We start from the raw sequence: 6,747 nt of genomic DNA, 5'->3' as shown, positions 1-6,747 counted from the left end.
GTAAGTGTGATAGAATAGTTTTGATTAACCCTCATTGTTTACATAACTGTAAGAATTATATACACTATGTGAATTATGGCATTAGAGGCAATTGTTTACGTATAAATTAAAGTCATTTCATATAAGTATGAGATTTGTAGTTTATTTCGAGAACTGATTGAGTTGTCAACATTTCCTTTTATTAAAAATTATATATCTAAAAGTTAAAAATAATATGCCTTCTGATATAATGAAATTTGATGTCCGACCATCAGTTGATTGAGAATAAGGATGAACATGGGTTGATGCGTAGGCTGCGGCAAAAGTAGATTGCAGGAGAAATGAACAGATGAATGAAGAAGAAGACGTGACATTGTATTTTTGTTTGGTTAAAATTTCTTTTGTTTATTTAATTTTTAAGTACTTTTAAGTTTGTGCTTAGAGTTTTGAGTGTTCGGCTTGGTTTAGAAATAAATTTTATGCATAATTGTGCAAGCAATATCTTTTTTCCTAAATGCGAGAGACATTGTGTGAATATTTTGAAATTTGAAATTTGTATCTAAGTGCTGCTTAATGGTACTTATGATTTCACTACTAATATCGTTACAAAACGTGGTATACATAAATAAAGTAGTTATTGGAAGCTTTAATTATTTTAAATACTGCAACTTTTGTACAATTACCTTATGTTTAGCACTTCATTGATTTCTAAATTTATTTAATTTTATGTTTTGGAATTACACATTTAAATTGTTTTATATGTTCGTGATTTTTAATTCGTAGTTGTATTTAATTTAAAGTAATTAATTCAAAACATAAATCTAAAATGATAAAATTGAACTGATCCGTGCATCGCACGGGGATAGACACTAGTATATATAATATACCACTCTTAGCTACCTAATACTTACACAAGGAAAATAGAAAGATTATCAAAACTCTACTGAATATCTCCGCAACAAAATCTATCTAATACTCCATATGCAGAAGAAAAAACAATGATAACAATTATTGCACCTAATATAACCGAAAATCAAATTCATTAAGAATATAATTAAGATACAAAATATACAAACCACACGGTGAATTAAAATCTGGGAAAGATTAACGCAGAGACATATCTAATTTGATCATATTTGTGTGATCCAATTTGATATAATACCTGCTTAAATTAGTATTAGGGTATATTAGTAACAATATTAATTATAATTAAAAAAACACATAAGAATATTATGGCATAGAGACATTGCAACCCAAGAAAAGAATAATAGTAATATAAGGGCAACGGCAAAGGCTGACGTTGGCCTCAAACAACTGTTAATAATTTTGAGTTATTCTTCGGTGTTAGTATTACCGAAAACAAATTTGACGATAGTAGTAAAAGATGCGAAGGAGATGGTAATGTGCAAGAAGTAGTTAGAATATGAGTACTATAAGCTAGACATACAAACGATGATTGTTATTAAAAGAAGTATTGCTATCGAAAAAGTCGGCAGTGTTGTGGAGAAGTAAGAAGCACATTTGATCTTTTTTTAATCATTTATCATTCAATGGAATTATTAAAATACAATCAAATTACGAGCACAATCGGGAGCTCGTTATTGTGCATTGAAAATAAGCACTACAAATGTAGGTGAACAATGGAATTATTGAAATACAATCAAATTAAAGCTACCACGAAATATATTTCTTCAAAGATGACTCGGAGTGATCGTGTGCCAAATAAATACCATCGCTCTTCACTCCAAACACATTTAAGTTCTTAGTAAGATGGTCACTTTGACTCTCGTAAGCTTTGAAACCTTTGTCCTTCGAACCCCACCAAATACGGCAATGAAATAAAGTGTTTTTCAGAAAAAAATTAGGGCAGAACTTCCACTTATAATCCTGACCTACATTGAGATTATGATACCCCAAATCATCATCGCCGGATGCACAGTGCAACGTCAAAGGTTGGGAATCTTTTGGGAGAAGATTTACGATACGAATCCTAGTATCCTTAGTAAACAAGAAGCAGCCATGAGCTGCAAATGGCTGCAACGTGATTGCTAAAACAAAAATAGCTAAGAAAACCTTGGACATGTTGAAAATTCAAAGAGGCTTAGATAATTCAATAATTTACCCCATTGAATTCATTATATAGGCAACAACAAATCATTTGTTGATATCTAACATTAAGTTTAACTCAATCCTCAAGATCTCGATGCTACAAATCTTAACCCATATAATGATGATTTTGACTCAATTAATTATGTGTCTTAGTTATGGGTCCTTTTTGACTTAGAAATTATTTTATTTTATTTTTACTAATAACGATAAGTGGAAAATAATTTTTTGACATTACGACATTATCATAATAGGATTTAAGTAATAATTTTACATACATTTTATTTTTGACTGAATTTATACTTTATATACACACTTAATTGACCTACGTTTGAACCATACTTTTACCACCACTTTTTTCGTAATTCAACCCCCCCGAGAAGTGGAAATAATTACAATCCCATTCCACCTAAAATTCTAAGAATTCGTTGAGAGCTAGAATAGATTCGTAGTCCAGGTCGGTAGATGCGTTTTAGATTTAACAAATTTCTATAGGGTCTATTTCTATTCCTGCTATGTCGCAGGGTTAAAACAAAAATTAAAAAAGTGTAAGATGTTGGAAAAATAAAAAAATGAACAAAGTACTTATATAGTAGTAAAATATACTACGCTAATACTTAAAAAACGTAAATAGAAAGAATATCAAAATTCTACTTTATATTTAAAAAGTTTAAAGAAAATCAAACGTATACAAAATCTTTTAAGAACATAATTAATATGTATAAATAATATAGTAGTATTAGTAAATATACTAGCTACCCACTTATAAAAGGAAAATAAAAAATAATATCAAAATTCTAGTACCTTATATCAAAAAATTTCGAAAGAAAATCAAACTTAAACAAAATCCTTTAAGAACATAACTAAGAAGTAAAAATATTATAGTAATAGTAATCTATACATTTATAAAAGCCGAGTTTTGGCTTCATTTTGAATATTTATAAGTTTTGGGCATGAATTTTTAATAATTTTAAATTTTGGGCCAATTTGGATATTTATAATAACGTAATGAATATTTATGTATAATAAATGCCATGAAATAATTTAGGCTATAAACGGCATAACTAATGAATTTAGACTATAAATAGCAATTACAAATATTTATGCGTTTTGGAGTGTTTGGAAAGGGATGTTTCCTTAATCATCATATCAATTAGCCACAATATATCTCTCTATATAGATATATATTTCGTAAATTAAAATAACATCTATTAATAATTAATTATGACTAATATATCTAATACTAATATGTAAAATGGGTATACATATAATATTTTTATTAGAATTAAATTAGCCATTCAAATTTGGTCGACTAATATGGAAAATGGGCATATATATTGCAATCCGATTTATTGATGAATTATATCTTCCTATAAATCTGATCAAATTAGTGTACGATTGTAGTTTCTAATTTAACCATTAGAATTCAATTTGGTGGTGACGTTACGAGAATCAACTCATGTCATTTTGATTTAATTAATTATCATAACCGATAGATGAATTATATCTTCCGGTCTGATCAAATTAGTGTACGATTGTAATTTCTAATTTAACCGTTAGAATTTATGTGAATCAATTCTTATATAGGATTCAAATTAAATCGGTCAGCTACTTTTAATAAAAAGAACGCTCCTATTAAATATTTTAAATAACCACTTTAATGGAAATAGATTGAAATTTGTCCTTTTTCTGCCTAAATCAAATCATAAACATTACAGAAAACATGAAAATGAAGGAATGAGAGAAAAACAATTCCTTATAGTTGGAGTAGCACCACTAGAGTTAAAGAAAGCTTTCTTCTTCTTCCCTAATCGCTTTCGGTATAGAAGTTTTCGATCCTATTATGTTTTATGATTAATTACGTTAAATCTATTTAGTTCAAAGATCCTACATTATCAATATTCAATTATATTTTTCTAGAATACATTTATGATTAATAGTTTCTTACATATGTAAGTGTGATAGAATAGTTTTGATTAACCCTCATTGTTTACATAACTGTAAGAATTATATACACTATGTGAATTATGGCATTAGCGGCAATTGTATACGTATAAATTAAAGTCATTTCATGTAAGTATGAGATTTGTAGTTTATTTCGAGAACTGATATTGAGTTGTCAACATTTCCTTTTTTTAAAAATTATATATCTAAAAGTTAAAAATAATATGCCATCTGATATAATGAAATTAGATGTCCGACCACCAGTTGATTGAGAATAAGGATGAACATGGGTTGATGCGTAGGGTGCTGCAAAAGTAGATTGCAGGAGAAATGAACAGATGAATGAAGTAGAAGACGTGACATTGTGTTTTTGTTTAGTTAAGATTTCTTTTGTTTATTTAATTTGTAAGTACTTTTAAGTTTGTGTAGAGTTTTGAGTGTTAGGCTTGGTTTGGAAATAAATTTTATGCATAATTGTGCAAGCAATATCTTTTTTCCTAAATGCGAGAGACATTGTGTGAATATTTTGAAATTTGAAATTTGTATCAACATGCTTAATGGTACTTATGATTTCACTACTAATATTGTTACAAAACGTGGTATACATAAATAAAGTAGTTATTGGAAGCTTTAATTATTTTAAATACTGCAACTTTTGTACAATTACCTTATGTTTAGCACTTCATTGATTTCTAAATTTATTTAATTTTATGTTCTATACATATATAAAAGGCGAGTTTTGGCCTTAATTTGAATATTTACAAAGTTTGGGTATGAACTTTAATATTTATAAATTTAAGGTACTAAGATTTGAAATATTTATGAATACAATGCGGTGTAGAATGAGAATGGACGCCTACTAGGAAAAATAAAAATAAAGGCAAATATTAATGAGAATTTATTTGAGGTAAATTATGTAATCATTGATTCCATGTCGTTAAATTTAAAACAGTTTCCCACTAATGAAATGAGCGTTAATTTCACAGCCATTTTATTCCACTAATTAAATGAGAGTGTTAGTAGGCAGCCATTTTTTACTAATTGGTCGACCATTTTATGTATTTTTATTAATTTAGACTAATTAAATTTGATATTTAATTTTGGAAAGATTCCAAAGCCAATTAACGTTTTATTTGAAACGCTCTTGGCTAATTAATGAAAACCGTTGCACCATTTAACATCATTACTAATAGAGAATTAATGTATACAATTTAAATCCGCAGATATAACCTCTATAAATACCAATGAAAAAATCCAACCAAACAAACAAGCCACGAACGTCACCAAGTTTTGTTTTGAAATTGGCGAGTATTTTCTAGAGTTTAAGAAACTTCCTACGGCCATGAGATAGTAGTATGGAGTATTTGTATTCATCTATTTACCTTATTATTTTTTTGTATGTTTTGCTAATGTTGTAATTTTGCCAGAAGAAAAATGACGTTATAGAATTCATCTACCTCAATGATCTACAATCTAACATAACTTAACTTCATCAGTTATCAAAGTTCGGTGTATGTGTTTTTGTAAAGACCAAACCTGGACAACAAATCAAATGTTGTGAGCTTGGAATGTGTTTCCCATGATTTTATGGTATGTGTTTTAGCATTTTTATTTATTAGTATATTTTTTAACTATTTATCTAAAATCATTAATTAATATTTTTTTTATCTTGCAGAGCCTTATGATTCAAGGAACATTTTCCAAATTCATTACAAAATTAGTTTCGTGATCAAATTATGAAGGAGCAATTCTTTCTATTTGCTATTTGGACGGTTGAGATTTGTTATTGGGTTTTTGTTGAGCATTAGGATTCAAGGAACATTTCCCAAAATCATTACAAATTAGTTTCGTGATCAAATTATGGACGGAGCAATTCTTTCTATTTGTTATTTGGAGGGTTGAGATTTGTTGTTGGGGTTTTGCTAGGGTGGGTTTTTTTTTTCTTCTTTCTATTATTGTCTTTTTCTCTTTTTATTTTACTTTAAAAATAATGGGAATTGGAGCAAAAATTATAGTAAAAGAATTTCTATTTCTATCCAAAATTTTATAATTGAATTTTTTACCTTTTGATATCTTATTCAGGCAAATTATCAACAGGGGACTAAAAATATACAAATAGCAAACATTTGGTGTTGGGTGTTAATTAACTTCATCATATATATATTAAATATAAACAGATAAAATTTGGAATATCTTAAGCTAATATGGTATTCTTAAAATATCAAAATAGGTAAATTATTGATTCTATCGCTTTCATTTTATCATTTTATTTGAAAATTACTCATATTATGATCATCAAAAATGTTTTACTCAATCTGTTGTGAATTAAAAATGTTGTACTACAATTTTGAATATCCTTTTTTTTTGGTAGAACTTAAAAAATGACGGGATATAATTATGCATGGAGATAAAGCCGAGACATTTTTTACAAATATAACATGATATGATAATTTTGAATAAAATGTTGAAATGACAGTGCACATACTCAAATGCTAATTTAATGAATCCGACCAAGCATTAAAACACTTCTTTATTTATGTATTGTTAAAAGTGAGTAACTATAGTATCAGTATCAAAATGTATTGTTAAAAGTGAGGAGTGTAGGGGTTAGACCGTTGCAACAACTATCTCAATAAACCAACGATGGATTTGCTAACGTTCGAGGTGATAAGTAATATAGAATTGTCATAACTAATTGGTGAATTTTATTAAATTTGT

Source organism: Salvia hispanica, chromosome 5, assembly GCF_023119035.1.
Source record: "Salvia hispanica cultivar TCC Black 2014 chromosome 5, UniMelb_Shisp_WGS_1.0, whole genome shotgun sequence".
Lineage (NCBI taxonomy): Eukaryota > Viridiplantae > Streptophyta > Magnoliopsida > Lamiales > Lamiaceae > Salvia > Salvia hispanica.
Note: the sequence above shows the minus strand (reverse complement) of the source record.